This window comes from Wyeomyia smithii, chromosome 2 (genome assembly GCF_029784165.1).
Source record: "Wyeomyia smithii strain HCP4-BCI-WySm-NY-G18 chromosome 2, ASM2978416v1, whole genome shotgun sequence".
NCBI lineage: Eukaryota > Metazoa > Arthropoda > Insecta > Diptera > Culicidae > Wyeomyia > Wyeomyia smithii.
The window spans coordinates 119,598,737-119,625,376 of NC_073695.1; the positions used below are offsets into that span (position 1 = coordinate 119,598,737).

Here is a 26,640-nt window from a genome sequence, read left to right on the forward strand (position 1 = left end):
TCCACCGATCGTTTTCTGGCTGTTAAGTGAGCTCCGGTCGCAGCGGAAACCCTCATATTCGTCACCGAACAGATAAGATGATAGGGTACGATCGTCCAGCCAAGTTTCCGTTAGCGCGATAAAATCGTAACATCCCTCCGAAAAAGCGAGCATATAGTTGTCAATGTTGGAATTCATGCCGCAAGTGTTCTGGTAGTAGAGTTGGGCCAGCGTGTCCTGATCGCGACGTGGCGTTAGCAACGGAGCTTGCGGCGTTGGTAGGCTAAAACACGAATCAGAATGTTGGCATTCATCGTCAGGCACATGAAAAGACGGTGGATACTTAACTTGTGCGAGAGTCAGTTGACTCTCGCAGTCCAATAATAAAGCGTTTCTATTGTCGAAATCTATCCTGCCTTATCTGATCGAAGTCGAATTCGCGAACGAAAACACCGGTGGGCCAAGTAGAAGCACGTAGAGCGGCATCCTTATGCTCTTTCGGTATCTCCACCCGAAATGATATAAATTTCAAATTCGTTAGTTCCACATTTTTTTTCACCAACATAATAACGTTAGGTGCTTCACTTATGCCGAGACACTCTCGGGTCATCGAAACGACATCATCAGCTGTGTGACTGGGATCTAATCTGCTTACATAGAGCCAAAACTGCTGCCGTTCATCAGCAACTGTTTTTATTTTGCACTGTGTTGATCTCGTACCACACACACCGGCCGCTGCAGAACGAAACTTCACATTGTCTTCGCGGCTCCTTTTAGGTGTCGGTTGTTCTCCGGGCTGTCGCTGAGAATAAAAGATCTTCTGAGCTGGAACAGCCGCGCTGGTAGGAAAGTGTTTCTCGATGCGATTCGACAGATTTGTGACGACTGTATTCAAATTAGCGACAGCTTCACACAGTGATGATGTATCGGTGGCTGGATGTGTGTTGGGGGCTGGGAGCTGCAACCAGTCGTTAAATCTTTTTGCGCACTCATCGCATAACCAAAAAAGATTATCACTGAGGGTTGATAACACATCCAAAACAGAGCGCTGCAATCCTGGTATGCAGGTGCGATGAAACATCGAACCACAGTTTCCACGGCAGACTACTCTGTCGATTCCGTTGATAGGTGAGCTGCATGTTTCGCAAACAGAAGCCATGATTAGAACAACAGGGACACAATGCCAGTAAGCGCCAACTTAAAAACGGTGATTTTGCAACAGAAACGGCTGTAAATACTCCAAACTCGATATCACACGCGTGAAAGGCGTTGTAAAAGAGCAATAGGTAGAAAGAAATGTTTGTATTTAGAACTTTTACTCGAATAATAATGTCGAAATGTAGATTGGGCAGACGACTCTCATCCTCCACTCGCCTAGCAGTTTTTCCTCCCCTCTAATCCTGGAAATGACACATCCAGCCAGCGCCTCTCTCCCAAATTTAAAGAGCTCACTCGGCAGTCCGTCTTTGCCTGCGGCTTTGTTGTTTTTCTATGTTGTTTCTGTTCTTAAATAAAACTGGTCACGTTTGTAATTTTATTGTACTTGTACTTCGGACCATGCACATGCATAAAATTTTAAATACTTAAAAGAATGAGAATATTTTTTAAGATGCAGTATTTTTTGCAGTTTTTATAACGAACTGATTCCGTTAACTGTTTTTCTTTATTGTTTAGGGTGCCAGTCACTTGTAAGGAAAAAAATGATCACAAAATTTTGAAAAGATGAAGAGATTGTGTATAAAACACGACCGCAAGATAACGTAGGAATATGACAGCCTGTCTAATCTAAGACGTCATTTTTAAATTGAAGTTATCCCGGTTTCGTCATTTCGCGTTGTTTTTCAGAAACCGGAAAAAAATCTTCGGACTTTGGGCATCATTCTGTTTCCAGAAATACCCAGACACTGAAAATTATTATTTTGAAACTCGAAATGGAGAATCATCCCGGTTACAAAAATAACTCCCCCTCCCCTTGACCTCATTTTCAGCTCTGATTTGTCGAATTTTGTATTCGAAACTTCCACAGTACAATAGTTAGTAGGGTTTGCAATCCCGGGAACGATTCCCGAATCCCGGTAACATAAATATTGATTCCCGGGATCCCGGGATTCCCGAGTTCCTAGAAAAAAATTGAATGATTTTTAATAGTTTCCTATACAATAGCTCACTAAAACTAAATACCCTATCAACACACGAAACTGACGTCGTCAAAGTGTAAAGCAGCACTAAACTGGGTATTACACGAAGCAAATATATGCTTGAAATGACGGCCAATATTTGCTTGTCGTAATATCAGATTATTTGTAAAAAATATTCGCTGTTTTTCAGTAAATGAAAAATTTAGCAAATATTTGCTTCGTCTAATGTTGTTTCCTGCTAGTTAGTTCAATACTGAACGAATAGCTAACTGGAATTTTTTCTAAGTTTATTGACAAAAATTTTTGAAACCTGTAAATTCATAAAAAAAATTGAAATTCGTAAATAAATGTGACCAGAAATAAATACTGCAATAAAACTAAGAGTGTAACTGGGGTCGTGGTCACTATTTCACATGAAAATCTTTTTGGCAGGTTGATTACGTAAACATTTAAATGCTCTAAAACTGACTTATTTTGAGTCACATTAAAATGTTATTCTGCCAATGACAACTAAATTTTCTACGAAGTTTTTTTTGGACAATAACTCGCATCGTCATGGCATAGCAAATATATTTTATTGAAATGAGTGCTTTGCTTCGTTTAACAAACAAAGCAAATATTTGGTATAGTGTAATAGAATAGCATATATATTATCCCGAAAAAAATTTGCCTAAAAAAGTCCGTACGAAATATTACAAATCTAATGTAACAAACTAATGCCTGCCCAACACTCAGCTTTCGTTTCAACAAACTAAAAGCATTGGACACTCAGATTTCTAATGAAATGTAGCTGAAATCGATGATTTAAAATATTCTGGAAATCAAACACCTGCGGTGATTTAGCGGGCTTAAGCAATGTTTTACAGAAGGAAATTAAATTATTTAGGCTTAACGGAAAATTGTCCACTGATCTAAAGGGGTTGTTTAACGACATGAAGACCTTGAAACGTCCTCTTCTGCAAATATTTGCAGCAAAAATCGATCGCGAATTGCTGATGTAAACTTGAATATCTTTTTTTTTTAATTCGTTCTACATGAGAATTTGTAATGAAACTTTAACCGATTTTTTTTACCTTTTATGATAAACTTTTTTTGATTTTTTTCCATTCCCGGGTTTCCGGGAATTCCCGGGGAATGAGATTTTTTATTCCCGTTTCCCGGGTAATCGATTCCCGGGAATATTGCAAACTCTAATAGTTAGTATAATAAAATCACACAATTTTCCCCATTTTAGTGCACATTTTCAAACATATACTGCAAAAATGAAGAAAAACTGACTGAGTTATATGCATTTAAAATTGAACAATTTTCGTGACGCTTTCGATGTTTTCGGTATTTCAATCTGGAACCCTATCCTAAAATATTACCTTAAGACATAATTCTACGTCTGAAACGTATCCAAAATGTTCACCTGCCCGAAAAACCACTCTATGCAAAATTTATGCTCAATTGAACCTGAAATACGGTGTCAAGCATTTCGGAACTTGACCTTCTGTTTTTTTATTCACAGACTTCGCAGCCAACTGTTTAGTGTACAGGACTATTGCCAGCCAACGCTACGATCCTACACCGGGGAACATTTTGTTACTTTGGTGCAACTTTTGACGTTGACTAACGTCTATATCGAATTTAGGCGTCTGAATTTGAAAATCTAGTAATTCAACCAGGGAAAACCAGGGAAAAGTGGTCAGGTTTTGAGCGCTTATTTTTCAGCCATTAATAATCAGGCTTTCGAGGTTTTGGCATCAATCGATCAGAAACTCTTTCATGGTTAAATTTATGTAAAAAAAAACAAACTATTGTTTGAGATACACTATTAAAAAATTGGTAATTAATATCGATTGTTTAAATCATACCGCGCAACCAATCACTACCTCTCTTCCCAAGCACAGTCGACACTAACGGATACCATCGATCTGAGTTTGTTGTTATTGTTGTTGTCACTTTCTGTTTCCGATGCTTATTTACGTTCCTTGTCATTCCATTTTCTACTTAAATCCTCCTTTTTTCTAACTAACTGACGAAGCCTTGGTATAAAAGGTACCGTTTGAGCATTTCACCCTATCAGTTTCATTACTAAACCGTACCGGTTACATACGGACGCTAGGTGTTAGCAGCTGAAAGGAGGAAAGACAAAAGAGTACCGGTCATCTCGTGCCGGTTTCACCCGTCATGCTGGTGGCTGTTAGTAGTACATGGCTACTGTAAAATACTAAAATGGCTGGAATTCTGGACGGACTAACCAGTAAACAAGAATAATCGGCAACTGGCACCTCTTGGTGCCTCGAAGTTTTGTAAAAGAAGCGTTGCAATTTCCTCTACTTTTTGTTTTAATGAAATATAAGAATACGGTAGTCAACGTTATGCGGTCGTGTCTTGAATACCACCCTTCTACTTTTTTTTATTACTTATTGTGTATTAGACCGGGCATTATACACAAAAAGTAATAACCAAAAAGTAACAAAAATTATGACGGCCACACGTTTGTATGTGTTTCTGCAGGAGAACATACAGCCAAAAAACGCAATGCGTGTGTTAGCAAAACTTCACTTGTTGCATTTGTATTGATGCAACGATCAGGTTCATTTCTGGCCCCTTATTCACACACCAGGTATCAATGACAGTTCTAGAAGGTATGTTGTTCACGTCGATGCATTATTATTAGCAGAGCCGGATTTACGATTGTGGGGGCCCGGGGCCCAGTTTTCAGTGGGGGCCCCAAAATAAAACAAACCCGTTTTTTTATCGTACGAGTTAAAAACATTTATTTATTATTGAAAAGTTACCAAAAATTTGCTAGATTTTTTTTACGAGTTTTTTTTTTTTGCAGAGAACTTATTGATTGAATAATCAACATTCAGCTCTTTCCGAATATTGTACTCTCAACTTAACAATGCTAAGTTTGACAGCCTTCCACTCTTCATAGTAGTACGCAACCTATTTTCAATCGGTTTCATCTTCGAAAAAGACCTTTCTCCAGTTGCGTTCGAGATCATTAGGCTCAAATAAATCCTTAAATAAAATAATTTTTGCAAGGCACTAACGAGTTTTTGATTTTTTTTCTTCATGTAATCATCTTTTTTGAGCTCCACTTTGATATACGCGAGGTTTTGTGGTGACAGCTCATTTTGAATAAATATAATAATAAATTCGGTTCTTGCTCACTGTTTATAGCCAGATCTAACTGATTTGGACCAGAGATGCCAGATGTTTTCGAAAGATGTCTGCAACTGCTCGAAATCCGGAAAATTTTTCTTGATATCTGAAAAAAACCTGCCGCAATTTGAAAAAAAATGCTATCCGCAGGCAAAAATTTGCACACAATTCGAGTAAGACTGCGCAAATATAAGGCTACGCTGGCAATAATCTACAGAAACTAGGAAAAAACTACACACATCTGCAGGTCAATAAAATCTGCACACGGACTCTGAACATTTGCATTTTACAACGCAAATCTGGTATCCCTGATTCGGACAAGTAAACTTATTTTCGGAATCAACAGCAATGCATTAAAAAAACTTGTGGATTATGTATTTTCTTTCCTGCTTGATCTCCCATGCGCGCTGGTTCGATTCAAATGGTGTGGTAATGTGTGTCATTCCAAGAGAATCGAAGGATCTTGGATGTAGTTGTGATATTGGCGCTCGCGAAAAAATAACACTGAAGAAAAGTTTCAAATTGAAATGGTCTGTTCAAATTTTCTTGCTGTAAATTGAACTTTTGATTGAATCTCATTTTTGATAGAGAAAAGAACTTTTTCTCGTTTTGTGGGGGCCCCAAAAATGTGGGGGCCCGGGGCCTGGGCCCCCTGGGCCCCCCCTTAAATCCGGCTCTGAGTATTAGTGAGCGTTATGAACTTTTTCCAATTTTGTATGAGATTTAAAATGATTATGCATTTTAAACAAAACTTTTTCCAAAGTTTTACTTTTTGGCCATTACGGTACGTTTTGTACACTGCAAAGCATATCGAAGACTGTTTTTAATCGCCCCGTTTTACAGTACTCTGCGTAAAAATTGTTCCTAAATAAAATTTGAATGCCATAGAAACTTTTTTTGGAAAAATATATGCAGCAATTGTAAGGAAAAATTGTTTTTCTAATTGTAATACCTACTTGAACAATCTCAAATAAACTTTCTGAACAGCATCCGAAGAAGTTGCTTGATGTTTTTGCTGAATGTAATATATATTCTCTTTTTATAATAGAGGAGATAAAAATATATCGCATGTTAAAATTGTTCCGATCATGATACGTTTTCGGGATGTTTCGATCATGTTACTTAACCTTATTAACTGAAACTGAAAATAGGAGCAGAAGATACTGGCAATACTTTATTTACAAGAACTTTTTCAATCGGAATAACAATAATCAATGCTTATCGGTTTGAGTATTATTAGAGAGAAAATATCTTTTGTAACGTTCCCACTTGGAAATTTCACTCTATTGTAATCACCATAATACTTTAGGTGCGTAAAATGATTCGATGCGATGGCTTCTCAAAACTACCATTCATAACACAATTTTTTTTTCTCTCTAACGGACGATGGATTTATTAGATGCCGTCCAAGCTTCAAACTTCTGTTCTGCCGTGCGCTGTTTGTTCTTCCTTTCAGCTGACTGGATTCACAGACGATAACGTCATCATTCATTCATTGAATTAGGCTGGCGCTCCTACACTACTCAGCTCAGTTGAACTTGAGTCTTGTACGGATCATTGAAACGTGCTGGTCGCGTTTCAATGATCCGTACAAGACCGTTACTCGTATCTCTAAGTTTAAAAAACTGGGTTTAGCTCTGCACCGTCGACCTTCGGGCTAAAACGGAAAAACCCGGTAACTGTTTTAGCAGCATTCAGCGGCCTCGAATAAAAAGCAGTCCGAAAATGTCATTGATTATGTACATTGCAAACACGAAACTACTTTTACCGACTCCAGGCCGTCCCTCCGAACCAACACATTTCGTTGACAAGTTTTCTCTCGGAAAAAGACCTGCGGGCATATGATGTCTCTGTCCTCAACCGCGTGGATGGTAATGTGCTACCCGAAAACTGATCGGTAAAAGATATTGAACGGCTTTGGCATAGAATCAATGGTACAGCAAGGTTTTCTACACCACCAAGCGGCTGCTGGGCTGGTACAATTTAGGCTTCATCAAATAGCCAGCCAGCAAACACGACAGATGACTCCTAGATATGTGCTGTTGCAGTAGCACGCCTGCAAGCGCTCTCATTGCACTTGCTATACACGGACGTTGGTTTCGCTAAATCGACCGGTGGCAGCTGGAGGGAATATACTGACGGAGAGCAAGTTGCAGGATTTTTAACGGCCAATTAAAGGTACACTTGATAAAGGCTAGTTGATAATTAATGCTAATCGGTACTTAGATTGAACGATTGATGAGTTTTTCATAAAATTTCTCCAAGATAAAACATGATTTTTTGCTTGAATATTTCAAGAATCATGTTTCCAATAACCATTTTCTCTCGGTTAAGTTAAAGTTTAAAGTTATCCAAAATTGGAGCAACCGTGCAACGAAAAAGGGTTGATGAACCGCAAAGAAGACTGGTGCTAGATACAAGTACAGCCTTAAGCTAGCTAAATCATGAGGACGAACATGTGGCGCACACGCCGATAATTCTATACAATCAATTGGAAATCGTTTTATGTGCACATATTATCAATGAGTCGAACATGAGAACTCTCGCTCGCTCACTTGTTCAAGCAATATGTGACTGAAAGGGCAGCTAACACGGAAGGTTTGAGTGCATGGAAAAGTGGTTTGTGTGATGAATTTCAACGAATGTCTCGTTGCTTCGTTCTTCTTCACTCTAGCTTAACAGTCAAAGAGATGGCAGGTTTCAATTCAAGTGCAATCGCTTATACGTGTTTGATTTTTTTTATGTTGTATCTTTCAGCTGGCCTTTGGAGAAGAAAATAAATTTTGTCGTCATTAACAATGATAAACTTTTAAAGATGTTAGACAAAAAGCAATATACCTATTAAAAATTCAGTGAATAACCGATCTCCTCAGGGCTAACTTTGGTCCTTGGTGACTGAAATTGCCCTATTGCAAAGGGGAAAGTTTTTCTATGGCCGCTGGCTTAGCCTGTAGGTTGCACTCTTGCGGCCATTACAGTTTGTTCATGCTACTATAAACTCAGTGACTAGAACACCCGTTTCCTGGATTCCGCAGGACTTGTTATCGTTATATTGTCATACCCGCTGTTTTGCCAGTGCGGATACGACAGAGCCCATTATCAATTGAATTTTGCAAAACTATTAAGAAATGGGACACCTGAGACTCATTCTGAATTGCTGGCCGTTCCGGTCTTTTTGCTTTCCAGTGGCAAGAAAAGCAGTGTGCCACAGGCGCTAGCCGCGAAGCATTTTCTATCTTGTGTTTGCACCTCACCCTACAGCAGGGTGTGGAAAATTTGTCACTTTTTTAATACCGAGTCAATGACGGCGGTACGGTGGGTTTGTCACGATTCGAGGCGAAGGAGACACCGTGCTTCCGCCTCCGCTGATTGGTCATTCGAAAGTGCATGAGCAGGTTTGCCGCAAAGGAAGGGTTTCTTGCTGATGGGCTGTTACTGGAAAGCTTCTCATCGCCTTTTATTTGTAATAAAAACAAATGGACTCTTAAAAGCTATTTATGTGCTTCTTTATACTTTTACTGAAAGGTTGGTTTGCGTTCAGCAGCTCCCAATAGACGAACCAACCAAGTCACGCAGTGGTACTTCCATCCAGACTCCAAAAGTGTCATTAGATTCAACTTGTTTAAAATGCTGGGAAGCTGCATAGATTTCATTAGTTAGTAGTTTACCAGTGATTGGTTCATGAACAGCACAAGACACGAATGAAAATGAGAAGACCGCCACTACTATTGTTGGGAAATATTCGCACAAAGTTTCGAGAGTCAGAAGTGAAAGAATCAACTCGATACTTGTGAGATTTTAAATTATCACTCAGAAATGAATAATGAATTGCGGCAAGTGAGGCAGCTGGAAGAGACAAACTCGTTTCAATTTCATATTGACCTCTCAAAATTTGAATTTTCTTTTAATCGGTGACTTGATGACAAATAACGGAGAATGACCAGAATGAACTATTGGGCATGTTTTCACTAGATCAAAGTCATAAGAAATAAATCAAGAAATTGAGGACACTAGACATATGTTTTTGAAGACAGCTGAGTTATGGTTCATGTTATTTCATTTGAAAATCATATAATTTTGTTGACTATCCCATTAAGGTCAATGTTACCGTTTTTATCGAACAGACGAGCCAATCATGAAAGCTGATTGCCAAAAACCATAAAACAGCAGTAAAGGATGCCGATCAAACTTTAAGTTATAACTTCAGTCTACAAGAGGTAACCTACATGACTGTAGCAACTAATGCATTTCAATTTCCTATTTAAAGTTGTTTTTAATGTTATATTGCAAAGGCTGTTGGAAACATTTGATGACGAGCATCAGCGCTATTTTCGCAAGACACTTCATTTTAGAACTGCGGTTTAATTTAAAATCCTAGTAAGTTATCTTTCATATCATCTAATCGATATTCAATATAAAAAATATAGTTAGTGCTAGTAGATTATCGTTTTTGATGTACATTTTTTGTAAAATAAAAAAAATCTGTCTGCTACAGGTAAGAAAGAATTAACCATTGCAACAAACACATCGAAAAACTGTATTGCAAAACTGACTCCCCTATTGAGACCTCACGGGAGCTATTAAAATTAATATCGTTGTCGTATACTGTTGATGTTGTTTCAATGTTCATGTGTTATTTATATCCGATAATTTAAATATTTCAATAAGCTCGCAGTGCTCGTGTTCGGAAAGCACGCTAAAACCATCAGTAGAAATAATTCGACAACTTTTAATCGAGCAGTTTTTCAACCTTACCAACCAATTTTTTCCTTACTTTTTCAGGTTTATCTCGACCGATTTCTTCTCTTGCGTGCTGCAGAAGAGACCGTCTCTTCTACCAGCAGAATGAATCGGTACGTCACTTTATTATCAAAAGCTAGTATTTTTCCATCCGGTACCGGTTTGATACAAGCGTCAATCTCCGTTGCTTCGTTTTCGATTGTGTAGGGAACGAAACAAACGGATATACACAATCGGAATAAATAAAGAAATGTGACGCGAATTTCTTCGGCGATGATGAGCACAATAAGTTTGCACATTGTCCCCAAAAAAAATGTGATACGCTTCGTTTGCAACATTGTTGGTACTACTGCCGTTGATTTCTAGGGTGACCAATTTGTGAATTGCAGTTATCGGCAGTTATGAAACAAGAATTAAAATTGTCGCGTCTTCAACCATTCGGACATCCTAATTATATTAAATGTCATCGACAGAAAAAAGGTATATTTGTTGTCATTATTACTTCACGACTTTCGTATACGTTGCTACCCTCTGTTGCAATGGCAGTTTGGCGCTTTCACATTTTTTAACGCTGCGTTATTGGTATTGAAAAAGGAATACGAAATCGCGAAATAAAAGTATATTTGGAAATCTAGCTTTTGATACATGTGGTGTCATATGTTGTCTGTGTTCTCCTAGTTGTTTGTCACTTTTTGTTGTGTACTTTAGTTCTTATCAGTTTGGAGATTTTGCACCCCACTTCCTCTCCCGTACCACTTCACACAATTGTGCCCTTGAAACCGTGTTCAATTTTCCCGTGCAAGTTGTGTGTGTGCTTATTCTCAATAGGATTTCAATATCGAACAAATATTTCGGCATTTTTTAGCACATCCGTTTTTGTTTATATTTCCTGTTTTGTGTAATCCGTGCAAAGAACAAATTTTATAGTTGACAAATCTATGATAGTTGTTGTCGTACTATTAGGTATAGTTGTATTTTATTTATATCAGGTGCCAGATATAGCATATTATTTTATACATTAAATTCATGTTATCGCTTCTACTCGTACTTGGTTTCGTAATCTCGTCTAGCGATTATTTTCAATTTCAGATTCAAATTTATAATAGGGTAAGGAACTATTTAAGTCGAAGAACACGGGCCTCAAACTCCTGAATTTTGTTTAATATCGACAGTTCCAATGACGGGAACGAAAACTGTGATTAATTAGCTGTCTTACGAATACATATCAATCGAAAAATATCAAATATTGTAGACATGCGGGTGTCATTCGGGTGCTGAAAATATCCGCTTCAAAACAGATGCAAACTGCTTAAAACAGGTTCGAGGTTGTAAAAATAGTGTTTGTTTTAGATTATTTTCAAATTGATATACTTGTGATTGCATTTTGGCTAATACGTTTTGAGTATTTTGTCTCAACACAAAGGAGACATCATAAGCTGCCTAAAACATGTTTCCTACCTGGAAACATGATTAATAGAAATTGTTCAATATGAATCGAAATAACATAAATTTCACAACTGATAAGGAATATTAGTGTTTTCGTCTACTCGCGGAGAAGGATGTAATGTTATTAGTGTCTTCTTTTATTTTTCGGATTAATTTACTATATATTAAACTCGTATCAATCAATGAGATCTAGTGAAAGAGTATACGTTAGCCTATTTTTCATTTTTGAGGTACATGCTTAGCCATAGTCGTTAATCTCTCTGAACCCACTTTCTAAAAGTCTGGCACAGAAGTGTCCCCGGTAATTGAAGTGCAAAATGCTGCCGGCCAACCCAGCTGGCATAGGAAAAACTTGTTGGCTCAGAAAACATGGTCAATTTGTCAGCTGCTAGAAACAAATTGTTGATCCTTAATCACCATTAAACACATTTTCGGTTTATTTGTTCACAACAGCATCGTTATTCAAGCCTTTACGGCGTTTTGACCGACAACTGCACGAATGTGACCAAAATGTTCTCCCTCCCTTGGCATGAAGTTGGAAAAATTGGCAATAGTTCAACTGGCAAGATAGCGTGCTACATGAATCATACACAACGGGTCTGTGTATGTGTATAAGTGTGCCTTCACCAGCAACAGTCGCCGACAGCCAGAGCGTTTGCCTCCACATCTATTGGTACCTGATGCATAAACTAGCCTTGTATGGGTTTGCATGTTTGCTGATGAAGGCATATTCGAACAATTGAATCCGATAGCCTTCGCCCGTCCTAGCATTGAGCAACAATTCCTACTCTTAATTGGAAGGTAGCCCAATACCATTCTACCAGAAAAAATCTCTGAATTGCAGCTGTTCAGATTGATAATTTTTTTTCGATTTCCATTATTTGTTTCAATATTTACATTATAGGTCAAATCTAGAAAATCTATAACGAGCGTCTTAGCAGAGTGATTGAGATCAATCAAAGAAATAGTTATCGGTTTCCGTTATACTCTACTAAATTTTTTTGGAAATAAATATTGAAATTCAGTCCGCAAATATATATTTCGACTGTGACGTACAGTCTTCCTCAGTGCTTATGTGGACTGGTCCACATAAGCACTGAGGAAGACTGTACGTCACAGTCGAAATATATATTTGCGGACTGAATTTCAATATTTATTTCCAAAAAAATTTAGTAGAGTATAACGGAAACCGATAACTATTTCTTTGATTGATTATAGGTCAAAATTTATTAACGAGATTGTAACAATGTTCATTGCAACCATTCATGACGTGTTCGAGTGGTACTACGTGTACTGTGGGATATCAGGCAAAAATTAAAATTCTTTTTTCAGTCCTTGCACTTGATATACTCATTCATATGCATGAACTTATTTATTCTCTCATTTGGATGGCAAAACTTGATTCAATGTAATAAAACAGGCATCCTAAAGTTCATTCCTCGTGAAATATCACATTAATTTCTTCATTGGAATTTACTTTATAAAAATTCCAAATAAAATAATTAAATTTTCATGTAAATGGGTATGTGATATACATAAATATTCCATACGATTCGATACAGATCGGTGAACCAGCTGGAGTAAACCTTAACGAGCAGTGACTTCACCGCCGTAAGAAACGTGAGCACTACGATCGCGTCCTCGCGGTGGCGGAGAATTGCTTCACCGGCTGGAAGAGCTACTATACGAACAATTAACGGAATAAGGAACCGGATCGTGTCAGCACCTGCTATGTGTAATGACAGGGAAAGGAACCTGATTACCGATAAATCGCAGGTGGCCGGGCGTTGAAAGCAACATTTTGAAGTGGTGTTGAACGGTGAGTAAGGAAGGAGAGTCGTCGAGGGGAACAGGATAGAAACTGGGGAGGACGGACAAGCTGTTGACCCACCAACATTGGATGAGGTGAGGAATGCTTGGCAAGAGCTGAAGAACCACAAAGCCGCTGGGAAGAACGGCTTACCGACCGAACTTTTCAAAGTCCAGAGCGAGCGGCTATCTTATTCTAAGGATATGGGTCTGAGGAACAACTACATTCAGACTGGTTGGAATGAACAATATCCCTATCTACAAGAAGGGACATAGAGTAGTAATTATCGAGGTATAACCTTTGTTGGAGAATATCAATGCGGTTTTCAAGTGGGACGATCTACAGCGGACCAGATGTTTACCTTCCTCGACAAGTTCCGAAAACACAACTTGCAGACACATCATCTGTTCATTAAATTTAAGGCGGTGTACGATACAGTGAAACGCAACGAACTGTGGCAAATAACGCTTGAACATGGTTTTCCAACAAAACTAATTAAACTGTTACGTGCGGCGCTTGACGGTTTCACATCAAGCATCAGGACAGCAGGCGAATTTTCGGACGTATTTTTAACGTAAATGGTCTGAAGTGAAGTGACAGGCTCTCGAATTTGCTGTTCAACATAGCTTCAGGAGGTGCAATACGAAAAGTAGGTGTGCAGAGGAGCGGCACCATAATCACGAAGTCTCACATGCTTCTGGGCTTTACGGACGACATTGATATAATTGGTGTTAACCGTAGAGCAGAAGAGAATAGAAGCTGCGCGAATTTGACTCACCATAAACTCCGCCAAAACGAAGTACATTGTGGCTATCAGAGAGCGCAGTAGTTCTGCGGGTGTCGGTGCTGCGATGGAGATTGATGGGGATATTTTCAAAGTGGTCGACGAATTTGTGTATCTTGGTACCCTCGTGACATGTGACGACGAGGTGAGTCGCGAAGTGAAGAGACAGATTGCGGCAGCGAATAGGGCTTGTTATGGATTGCGTAGCCAGGTGAGCTCCCGTAGCCCACAGATCCGAACGCGATTGCGCTCTATACGACTCTGATTCTCCCGGTGGCGCTCTACGGACATAAATCGTGGACCGATCGACAAGCACTTGGGGTCTTTGAGCGTAAAATACTGGGATCAATACTCGGTGGAAAACTAGAAAATGGGGGGTGGCGCAGGAGCATGAATCACGAGCTGTACGATGTATACACACACGCTGATATTGTCAAGCTGATGAAACACGGCATAATTTAACCGCACAATCCATAATTTCTTTGCATTACTTACTCAAAGCACGTGCTGTGTCAAATTATTTTCAGATATATTTTAGTGTCGTTAGGCACGTATTGTTCATGTTATACTGGCTCACGCTGCGTTCCGTATCTACCGAGTTTCCGGAAATCGATAAATATTCAATTGCCAACCGGGAAAATTCAGAAAAACGTCCGCGATTCGAATACCTGCCAAAATTTTAATACCAATTTCACTGTCGATTATTTTAAAAAAGATGCTGGCTTGTAGGCCTACCTCATTCATCTTGGATTTTATGGCTGCACTATCATGCACGTCACCAATCACAAAATTCAATTAGGACTGACAAAATCGCGTTGTAAGAGAGCGGTTGTAGTACTGTTTCATGTTTTTGGTTACGTAGAAAACGACCTTCCGTTGCAATCTAGGTGCCCATTAATCTTTAGCTTTGTCCTTATTGCTGGTTTTCATGAATTTCGTAGGTTGCAAATCGATATGTTTCATGATTGTCATAGAATGTTGTTGTTTTTTTATTATTTTCACGGCATTTCGCGGGTTTTTGTGAATTTCGCGGTCGAAGCTAGATTTCGCGGAATTCGCGGCCTCCGCGAAATCGCGATTCACCACTGCCCCTAGTCATTCGTCAGAACAAGCTCCATTTTTTCAGATTTCGAAAAGATTTTTTTTTTGATTTCAAGCAATTCCTATATTTGGTCGTAGGCTAGTAATGCCAATCAATTGACACCGCATTCGAGCAATTTTTAGACTTTCCTCATCCAGATGAGATTCGAACCCGCGATATCATTGCCTCCTTTACTAAACCTAAAATGAAAGTCATTAGACAAAAAATACAATTAGTTCGTAAAGTTATGAAGGATTGTTAAAAGTAAACATATGGCCAGTAGAAATTACTCCTCATCACTAACTTTATCCTTTCTTGACCAGGGTGTCCTTTATAGACAGCAGTGAGTACAGGTTGCTGATGATTTGCCGGCACAACGATTCGACCCATGCACTAGAGATGGTCGGGTTTGATATTTTTAACCAGTACTAGATTCGAACCCGATCCGACCCGACATTTATTTTTTCGATCAAACCCCGAACTTGATTTTGGGTGGATTTTTTGTACCAATTTGAGCCTGAGCTAATTTATAAGCTTTGAACCTCGCACGGTATTAACATGATAGTAATTTTTACAGTTGCATGATATTAGACATAATTATCTTATTATTATGCTCATTTGAGAGGGTCGGGATTCGGGTTTTCAACCAAACCGACCCTTACCAGACCCGAATCCGAAATCTTCAAACCTTAACCCGAATATTTTTTTTACCAAACCCGAACCCAGCCCGTACCCGTACGTACATTCAAAAATTTCCGAACTTGAACCCGAAATCTTGCAATAATATTTCTCAACAAAAATAGAATTAAGTAGACAGAAGTAAAACAAAATTACATCGCCAATCGAATGACAGTTGGCATCTCTTCGATGCGTGAATGTTATCCTACCATTTGTTTTGTGTGCGAGAGCCGACGGTCGTTTTACATTTGCGAGCGAAAGCCTACTGCGACGCACACTAATGAAGCGAAGCAAATGAAAGTGTTGAACGAATGTCGTTCGTTGTTTACTTGCTTGAAAGATTGTAGCCATCTAGCTTGCACGGTCCAATAACTTCTAGAAGCAGCTTTTTCTTATTAATGGAAGCTTGAAGGTGTTTGAAGATTAGAGAGAGGGCTTTGAGCGTGCAGCCATCAACGGTGACAGAAACGTCGTATTCAAGATGTACTGAAGCAATTACAAAAGCCTCGTCAGGATTCGATCGAAGATCGATAAGCCTTGAAATAATGTCCGCATTGCCAAAGTCTTGCGTAGCAACGTGCATGATTTTAATCCTTTTTTAGTACTTCTTTCATTTAAGTAAGTACTGCTTTCATTTTAATCCTACTTTAAGTACTTCTGAAGAAACGCGTAGAGTGTGTGACTAGCATGCCTATTTTCTAGCTCCAAACAAGGTACCTTCGCTATTTTCGCACTCGGGGCCCCTTATTCGACGTCTGCAATCTCCTTCTTTCCTTCCGCAACTGCTTCCGCTATCTTCGAAGTGTCCAATATATACCACGGCGGGTTGACTCTAACCACCGAGATAGTTGACTCCAGACCGGACTTGGAAGAGGTTTATATTCAGAAATGTAAGGTCCATCGGTCTATTTTCCACGATTATTTCATTTTTTTTCTGACTCTTCCTCTAATTTTTATCAGCTTTTAACTTTTTTTAATTTTAACACAATGGTCACAATGTAGCAATTCCAATTCAGTTTTTGCACAACCTTTCTCCTCAAGTTAACTTTTAGGTTACGAAGGTTATTCTCTAAACAAATCCTTATCACTTCATACGACAACTGGGATGCTACGTTATCCCCGATGGTCACTCTCAACCATAGAAATAAACTAGTCCCTAAAACTGGCTTTATCTAACCAGCCCAGAGATGTATGACGTTAAAAAATATGCTTTCACCAGAGCTGGAACGCTTGTATCTGGTTTCATTTGGCTCTTTTTCAGGCCATGTGAATGAAAAAAAAACATAGACAACGTAAGGTGCAAGAACAAAACCGCCCGCGGCAGCAGTGTACATAACCAAATAGGAGCTTTTTGAGTGGTTCATAATATCATCGGCATGGTTTTCACCTTTTGTGATGAAGACCCTTTTAGATTCAGGATCATTTACGAAACTTGTTCCGTCATAATTGACGATGTTTTCTGTAGGGATCCTGCCGAGCACAGTAGTGAGTTTGTCGAAGTAAGAATTTATCGTTTCGGGACAAACATTAGCTCTGCTTCTTTTTAAATTATGCGATTGCCGTACTGACAAGTCTTTGTTTCGTTTTATGTATCCGTAGCACCGCAGTGACTCTCCATGTGATAACGCACTAGCGACTAGATATTGTTATCGGTCAGAGTAAAGCTTCAGTTTCCAGCAATCTTAATAGTCTCCGTAAGATCCATTTCTGCGTCGCCCACCGTTCTTCAATCTGTGCAATCCTTTCTTCTTGTCGAAAATGGTTCCGTGTGGATCATTAAATTGCTTTGACACTTGACGCATTGAAAGATTCCCGTCATTTACTGCTTCAACAACTCTCTCCATGTCCTCGCTCAGCGAAACTTGCCATACATGCTACTTGTTTATAGCTACTTGAAGAGCATCAAGGTGCCCATTTAACAGCGAAACGAATCTCGGATAAAAAAAACCATGTTAGTTTTAGTACAGGTCGGACTCGATTATCCGGAGACTCGATTATCCGGAAACTCGATTATCCGGAATTTTAGACTGGATTATCCGGAATTTTATTTTTTTGGTGTCCGTTTTCAATTTTTATTCCGAAATTTTGCCTTTGCCATCCCTTCTGGCATATTTGTTACCATTTAAGTCACTTCCGGCATGTTTGGGACATGTTCGAATTGAGTGAACATAATGTCCAATTTATTTATTTTGCTTCTGAAGATTTTACCCCCTTCCGCCTCGGAAGTAACTTCTGGTTACGCCACTGTATCGTACAAGTAAAATAAAGAAAGAAATATTTATTTTATGTTCGTTAATCGCAAAATTTCAGTATTTTTTGTGTGATTCGATTATCCGGAAAACTCGATTATCCGGAATGAAAATTTTTTTGATGTTCCGGATAATCGAGGTCGACCTGTTATAGATTTAGTTTCAGCTCGTAGTTGGCAGCGAGGATAAAAAATTTGCCTTTGGCTTATAAGATATTTTAGACCATAAGGCATTAGATTCAAATGGCTCCGTAAAACATTAATTTGTATTGTGCCGTGTCAAATAAATGTTGTGTGAAAAAAAACTCTCTCCACACTCTATCGTGCAAAGATCCGATAAGTTTTTTTTTCGGGAATTTTCTAATACTTTCTCGACATACGCATTCGAAATCATATACAAATTTAACAAAATTCGCGCACCTCATAAGCACCTAACAAATTTTGGTTGAATCAAAACAAACACAAATTAATTTACCGAAAATCCACATTGCATATAGATACGCCAAATATCAAAGAGTCAACTGGCATACGTTTGTAAGGTGTATCCGAGGTGTTGATAATGCAAACTATAATGGGCAGCAGGGATGTTGAAGTAGATTCACACATCAAATAATTTCGAGTTCGGAGGCGCGCTAAATTCTAGGTCTATCCAGAAGAGAAGCTTCATCGAATCATCAGCTGCTTTTGCACGCCTTGCTACAGGATTTACAGCTCACCAACACCAAAAATTCAACCAACTGTGTGCCGCGTACACCACCAGAAGATCGGTCGTCTATTGGATGACACTGAGGCAGATTCGTTGCGTTGCGTATACTGAGTGTAAAGGGGGTCGAATGGTTGTTCAGGATCGTTTGTGTCTATTTCCGTAATGTGACGATGCTTTATCTGGCCAAAACACATACCATCCATCGGCATTGTGTTTGTGAAGAGATGGAATCTAAATTTGCTTCAATCATTCGTTCTGGTACATATCTTGATTGATAGCTAAACTACTTGACTTGAACCATGATATAGACAAAAAGGACAAATTTTTTTTTTGTCTATAACTGCGGCTGAGCTTTGATTATCTTCGTGTCGAATTACTGTTGAGGTTAGCAGAAAAGTATAGTCGAAATCGATGTTTGTGCAGTTCAGTTAGAACTGTACAATGCTCTTGCACAAGGCTCTCAAGGCCAAAGAAAACCTGGCCTAAAGAGAAGAATGATACATACTCTCATTTTTCTGTGAGCGTGTTTGTTGTTCAGTAAGAACGCCTCAAAAAACTAAATTAAAATTTTAGATGTAACCCGTTATTTTCGGGAACATTTTATCCAAAACTAAATTTGTTTGGAGCCATAGAAATTATACTAAAATTTTTTTTTATTATTTATTTATTTATTCAAATTTGTGCGCTTTAAAACGATCGTTCGTTGACAACAAAAACAGTGAACATTGAAAAAGACGAAGAAATCGTTTAAAAAGTTTAAGAAGAAGAAGTAATCCATATCAGTCATTTAAAAAAAAAAGTACTGCATTTCGAGATAATCGTCTTTAAAGTTCAATTTATGTGGTCGTACGAGGCTCGCTTCAAATCACTGTAACTTTTACCTATTCCTCAAATTTCTTTGAGTTTTAGAAAGATAACATTGGCTACTGATTTTATGTTTATCTCTAAACTTTTCCGATTCGCAAAGATATGACACATTTTTTTCTGCATCCTGATAAAGTTTAGTGACCATCGTTGGAAATGTGGTCCTACCCAAAACCTATAATCAGTTGCTCTTCAAAGCACTTTTGCCGGATCCCAGTTGAATACAACTTTCTCTAGTGTGTCACACGTCCTTTTTTTTTGGTCGACCATTTTTTACGAACTATTGCTCGTTCTGCATTGCCTTTCCCACTGGATACGCGATAGTGACTGTATTTGTATGTAAGGTGTAGAGGTTTTCGAGAAAGGGTAATCTTGAACCATAAGAACATTCGTTAGGCTTCCTATTTTCTCCATTTTTTGGGTTCGGTTGGTTGTCGCCTTATTCATAGCATCTTCAAAAAAGAAAACACGAAAGCTTGCCCCGGCAAAGAAGGTTGTTAGAGATTTGGCGTGGAATAACGAGTTATACGCTGAGAAAATGATAAGGAAATGTCATTAGAATGCTGTCAAAACACTTTGTATTTCCCAGGGTAACACGGGCACGTAATGACGAGGGCGCCGCCGTACATTTATATATATACACGCCAGCAAAGCAACATTTGTCCATCCATCCGTCTATCCCTGTTCCGTTTCGTGTTTTGAGTTTTCGGGACGCTTACGCTGATGTAGCTGTGAAGAGCCCTTTCCCGATGGCAGTCAGCCAGCCAAACAAGCAGCTCGGTTGATGCAAACTAGAAAATGTGTGCCGGGACTGCGAAATGTCACCTGAAGATGCGAAAATACAGGTGAATGTACAACGCAAGGTAAAGCGGAATGAATACTGTGTATATTTTACGTATATAAAGATTGAGCTCTTTGAAAAATGTGCTGTCAGAATTTTTATTTAAAATTTGTATGCATAAATTTAAACATCAATGTATTAAAACTGTAGACGTCCGCCGCACCCGGATGCACCCATAGTGAACGGATTTGTGGGAAACCTTTTTACCCGTGTGACAATTTCGCGTTGGCGGGGTAAATGCAGTGGAAAAATAATGAGGCGTTGTTGTGGTGGTTTTAAATTGTGGTTGCTTGTTTTTAGTTTGAACATCCCACAAGTGTTTGGAAATTTCAATGCGATGTAGATTAGATTAACCAAAACGAATAGTACGTATTTTGGAAGGTCTTTTTAGAAGAGATATAATTCTCGGGTGTCAGAACAGCTTCAGTGTGATATTTTTTGATGGAGATTCAGCTAAATATAGAAAAAAACATAATGAAAAGCAACTCTTCAAAAGAATTATGATTTTTTTAATATACATTGCCGACATACAGAACTTTTCCGGACAAAGATCCTGCTTTAATCCCTTTGAATTAAGCTTGTAGGTCAAAATATCAAACAATAAAACCCTCGCCTTCTTCTAGATGACTTGTCGTTGCATCTAGCGCTAGAAACGAAAACTTTTCCACTTTCGAAATAATTAAGTTTTTGCCATATCTCCGTTTTTGTTCCCTAGTTGTTGAACGAGAAAAAAAATCGTCGACGTCGTCTCAAAAATCACACTCAGATTAATGTTCACATTTCCATTTCCCGTGAGCCTAGAGTAAGCATTATAAAAAAGAAGCATCTGCCGGTAACGCTCTGAAGCGAATTTTCAGACCGACAAATGGGAACAGTGGTGCTGCAGAAGTTTCGGGAAGGCCGGGATCTTTGTCTTTTGTCTAATATTTTTATTTGAATTTGAAATTTAAATTATAAATGAATTTAACGGCTTCGTTTAAAATGTTTCCCGGGGTGTAGTAGATAGGAAGTGTCTAGCATAAACTGTTTGTCTTCGCCTGCTTCTAGGTACTGCTGTGGCCGGGCTGCTTTTGCTGCTACTGATGGACTAATGGCTGTGTTTTCATTCTGCTTCTTCAACAGCACAGTGGGCTATTGTCTGTAGAGGTTTTGTATTATGCATTGACGTTCAAGTATACAAGCTGATTCATAAAACTCCATCATAAGAGACTATTCAGGTGACACTCGCTTCCAACAAGTTTCTGTTTTTTCAAAACTTCTGATTTTATCTTTATTATATCACAAAAGTTGCCCTAAAACCTGCTGCTGGGAAGGTGACAAGTCAAATTCTAGTGTTTATGGAAGGTGTGTGGTATCGTGAGGATGTTTTCAAGTGTCACGTAGGACTTAGGCGATGGATGACTATAATGCTTATTGTTTGACATAACTTTTATGGATGTTGTGCTTTGCTGGAGGAAACTTTCCTGAAATGTTTTACGAGTAAATGTAGCGAGTTTGACACCTTAACCTACTGATGAACACAAATGATTCAGCGAGATATTTGAGAATGCACTACTCGGTTGAAAATTCTACAACAATTTCGCTTAGTAGACATATCGGAATGGATATGGAACTTTGTTTGACACCCGGCTGGTCGTTGCCTCGAATATTAGTAGAAATAGGTAATTGGATGTCTTAAGATTATTAAGGTTGGGTTTATTCTCAACTTTTGGATGAATCTTGACAAAATAAATCCCCCTTTTAATAAAACTTATTAGAGAACTGGTTGTGAAATCTGGTCAGAGAATTGTATTTGGCGATATTTTTGGAAGGAAAATTGCTTGGTACAGTAGAGCAATAAGGATGGAACGGAAGGGGGAGATAGAGGTCCGTTTTCATCGACTGATTAAAATAGGTGCCACTGCTTAAGTCATTCCTTACCCTATTTAATTTTCGTGGGACTACGTTTTTGTTTTCTATATTGGGATGCATTCTGTAAAATTGGAAATGAAACTGGCAAATGTTCCGTCAGATTTCAAAACATAATAACAGCATAACTACATAGTGGATAACAATAACCAATATGTTTTTTTTCTTCACCTATCTTTTATTTGACACGGCACAAATACAATTTAATGTTTAACGGCGCCAATTATATCTGATGACTTAAATTCTTTAAGCAAATTTTTTATCCTCGCTGCCGACTACGAGTTGAAATTAAGTCTATCTTAAAACTAGCATATATTTTTCAATCAATGTTTTGTAGTTGAATGGTCGTCTGATGATCGTCGAATGGCCATGGATATGCAGCATGTATGGATTTGTTCTGCTAAGCCACGATGTCATGAGCTAGGACAGGGGCATGTAATCCTCGGGGCCTGGAAGTATTGTGCGGGGTTCAGTTGCTGGTAATGGTTCGTTGTTGTTGTTCGCTGTTGTTCAAGCCAAGATATCACGAAAGGCCTCGGGTTCTCAGGTCCTAGCGGATTCGTGTGGGGTTCAGTTGCTGATTCCAAAATCGAGGTCTATGACGTGTTTTGCCGTTTTGTTGAATGTGGATGGAAAGGAATGGGACTAGACTGGGGCGTGGATGGATTTCAGGAAAATGTATATAAGGGACATGTAGGGTAGGTCACGACTCGCCAAGACATCACGAACAGGAACAGCTGGTCCTCTACCCTCGGCCCGGAGGGAAGTTAATAATTTAGACCTGGCGTCACGGTGTACAGGGCATGACCAAACAACGTGCTCTATGTCGTGATAACCTTCACCACAGGCACAGATACCACTTTCCCCGAGCCCAATACGACGGAGATGCGTATCAAATCTATAGTGATTGGACATAAGCCGCGACATCACGCAAATGAAATCTCGACCTACATCCAACCCCTTGAACCACGGGTTCGTCGATACCTTGGGGATAATGGAATGTAACCACCTTCCCAGTTCCCCTCTCGTCCAAGAAATTTGCCAACTGATGATCGTATTCTGACGTACAAGTGCGAAAAACTCATTAAAAGCAATTGGTCTTTTATAAATGTCACCGTTTGTTGCGCCCACCTTAGCCAAAGAGTCCGCTTTCTCATTACCCGGTATCGAGCAGTGAGAAGGGACCCACGCTAAGGTAATCTGATACGATTTTTCGGATAAAGCACTAAGATGTTCCCGTATTTTCCCCAGGAAATACGGAGAGTGCTTAACATCTATCATCGATCGGAGAGCCTCAATGGAGCTGAGACTGTCCGTAAAGATGAAATAATGGTCCGTGGGCATTTTTTCGATAATCCCTAGGGTGTACTGAATTGCAGCTAATTCTGCGACGTAAACAGAAGCAGGATTATCGAGTTTATGGGAGACGGTTAAATTTTTATTGAAAATACCGAAGCCAGTGGACCCATCGAGAAGTGATCCGTCAGTGTAGAACATATTGTCGCAGTTGATGTTTCGATATTTATTGGAAAATATTTTGGGGATCTGCTGCACGCGTAAATGATCCGGGATTCCACGAGTTTCTTCTATCATGGATGTATCGAAAAACACAGTAGAATCAGAAGTATTTGATAAGTTGACACGGATTGGAATATTCGAAGAAGGGTTAATATTTTGGGACATGTGATTGGAATACAATGTCATAAAACGGGTTGGAGAATTAAGTTCGATTAACCTCTCAAAATTTTCAATCACAGGACGGTTCAAGACCTCACATTTGATAAGAATACGAGGAGACAGGCTCCAGAAGCGGTTTTTCAATGGTAGAACTCCAGCTAAGACCTCCAAACTCATCGTATGGGTCGATTGCATGCAACCCGAGGCGATACGCAAACAACGATATTGTATTCGCTCCAGTTTGATCAAATGTGTGTTTGCTGCGGAGCGGAAGCAGAAACACCCGTACTCAATAACAGACAATATCGTTGTTTGGTAAAGCCTTATAAGGTCTCCTGGATGGGCTCCCCACCATTGTCCGGTTATTGTACGAAGAAAATTCACTCTTTGTTGACATTTTTTCATCAGATACCTCACGTGACAACCCCAGGTGCCTTAAGAGTCGAACCAGACACCAAGATATTTGGCAGAGCTGAATGCCACCACGGGTCGGTAATTGGCGATTACTGAAGGCCACGGAAGTGCTCACTGCTAGCAAGCAGTCCCAGACCATCAGCGGGAGCTAGCCTAGGTCGTGGCGAGATTCAGGCACTGGGCCGCTGAATTCTCGCAAAAGCCACACTGGCCGGAAACAGCTCCGACGGAGCGAGTAGTGCCGCTCCCACCACCCAAATGCACTATACCGCCCATTGGGACTGATGCCAGTAATGTTCCCAATTACGGCAACTGGTCGCATCACTATAGGATAAGAGTCGGATTTCGTTTTCGTACCATGATTTTGGGCTGGCACCTGCGCCGAGCTCCCTTAGTGATGTCGTGTGATAACGGCTTGAAACGGCGAGATTACAACCGGTGCAGGGGTCTCCGTCCCGTAAAACCTGGCAGGCCTTCCAGTACGTTCCGAGTCCATTGCCGGGTGGGAACCCGGCAGGAGTAGGATCAGATGTCTTTTCCTGACTTGCGCCGGTCGGGGGTGTCATAGTTGCCCATGAGGCGCTATGGCAGCCGCCCCTAGCCATGGCCTCACTGCTCTGGCATAGACTACCTTGGGACCATTTAGGCGACTACTCCAATATGGATAAGGATAGCGGCTGGTAGGGGGACCCAATAAACAAAAATGTTGAACTCAAAAACAAAAGAGACGGGTGCGGAGGGGTTACCAAATCCCTTCGCACGAGGTGGCATCCAGCGGTCTCCGCAGAAGAAGGCGGAGACGGATGCGGCGAAGTCTGGAGGTGGAAAAACGGCGAATCCGTCGGTGTCCACACCAGACATCTCGGTAGACGGTCCCTTGCTAGTCAAGGCCGTCGAAAGGTGTATGGACACGCGGCCAAGAGTGGCGGCGCTGTCTGAACAACTCGATGCCATAATCGAGTTCTTGGCGAACAGGCGAAACATCGCTGGCGACCTGAAGCAGAGCCTCCTCCTGCTTCGGAGCACCATTGATGAAGCCAGAAAGGAGCACGAAGAACTCGTAGCTCGGGTGAAGGCGGCCGAGAAAGCGGCCAGGACCGGGAGGGCGACTGCATCTAAAGAGGTGCAGACAGACGCCCCCTCGTTCGCGTTGGTCTGCTCCACGGGGCAGGTCGCTAAGCGAACGAGGCAGTCCCCGGGGGAAACGGCCCCCGGGAACACCAAGAAACGATTGGTCGTGCTACTCCCACGGGAACACACGCCAACCGGTTCAAGGTCCACCGCGGAAAAGGCACAGGTGGAGGCTACGGGCAACCCTTGGACTACCGTAGAGGGTAGGAAGCGTCGGGAAGGTGCGACGCGACATGATGGCGGAGCGGCCAGAGGACCAAAAAAGGTCAAAAAGGCGCGGAGTAGGGGTGATGCCCTCATACTCAAGACGGATGGGTCGAAGTACTCAGAAGTCTTGAAGAAGATGAGGGGGGAAACCCAGCTCAAGGATCTGGGGGTGGATGTGCGGAGTATCCGCCGATCTCGCACTGGCGAGATGATACTTGAGCTCCGGAAGGACGCCAAGAACAAGGGGGCTACCTACAAAACGGTAGCTGAAAAGGTCCTAGGGAAGGAGGTGCAAGTGCGGGCACTCACCTCAGAAGTGACTCTCCAGCTTAAAAACCTGGACGAAATCACTGAGGGGTGCGACATTGCACAAGCCCTAAAAGCGAAGTGCGGGGTGGAGGTGGCTAAGGAGTCAATCCGCCTCCGCAAAGGTCCGGCGGGGACCCAGATAGCTACCTTCCGACTACCGTCGGCGGACGCTAACCTGACCCTGAAAGAGGGCAAGTTGAAGGTCGGCTGGTCTGTATGTCCTCTGGGCATACTACAGCAACCAGACATTTGCTTCCGGTGCTTTGAGGGCGGACATAAGTCCTGGACCTGCAAGGGGCCCGATAGGAGCCAGCTGTGCAGGCGATGTGGAGGTGCAGGCCATAAAGCAAAGGACTGTGTGGAGTCTCCCAAGTGCATGGTATGTTCCGGGTAACGGGACGCCAAACACTTTATGGGAGGCCCCAGGTGCCCAGCCGGTAAGCCGGCTGCGACACCACGGGCGCAAGGGTGACGCAACTGAACCTGAAGCATTGCTTCGCGGCTCAGCAGCTGCTACACCAAG

At 40.6% G+C, this 26,640-nt stretch overlaps 1 protein-coding gene across 13 annotated transcripts in view; it reads left to right on the top strand.

Annotated features, from left to right (window-relative positions):
• Window positions 1-26,640, top strand: part of LOC129722531 (CUGBP Elav-like family member 4) — an 868,765-nt gene that overhangs the window by 226,138 nt on the left and 615,987 nt on the right. For 4 of the 13 annotated variants that reach the window (XM_055676035.1, XM_055676026.1, XM_055676037.1 and 1 more), the window contains exon 3: window positions 10,056-10,126. The exons of the other annotated variants lie outside the window; for them this stretch is intronic. The gene's annotated coding sequence lies outside the window, so the exon portion shown is untranslated. The remainder of the gene's footprint in view (window positions 1-10,055; window positions 10,127-26,640) is intronic. 13 annotated transcript variants of the gene reach the window in all.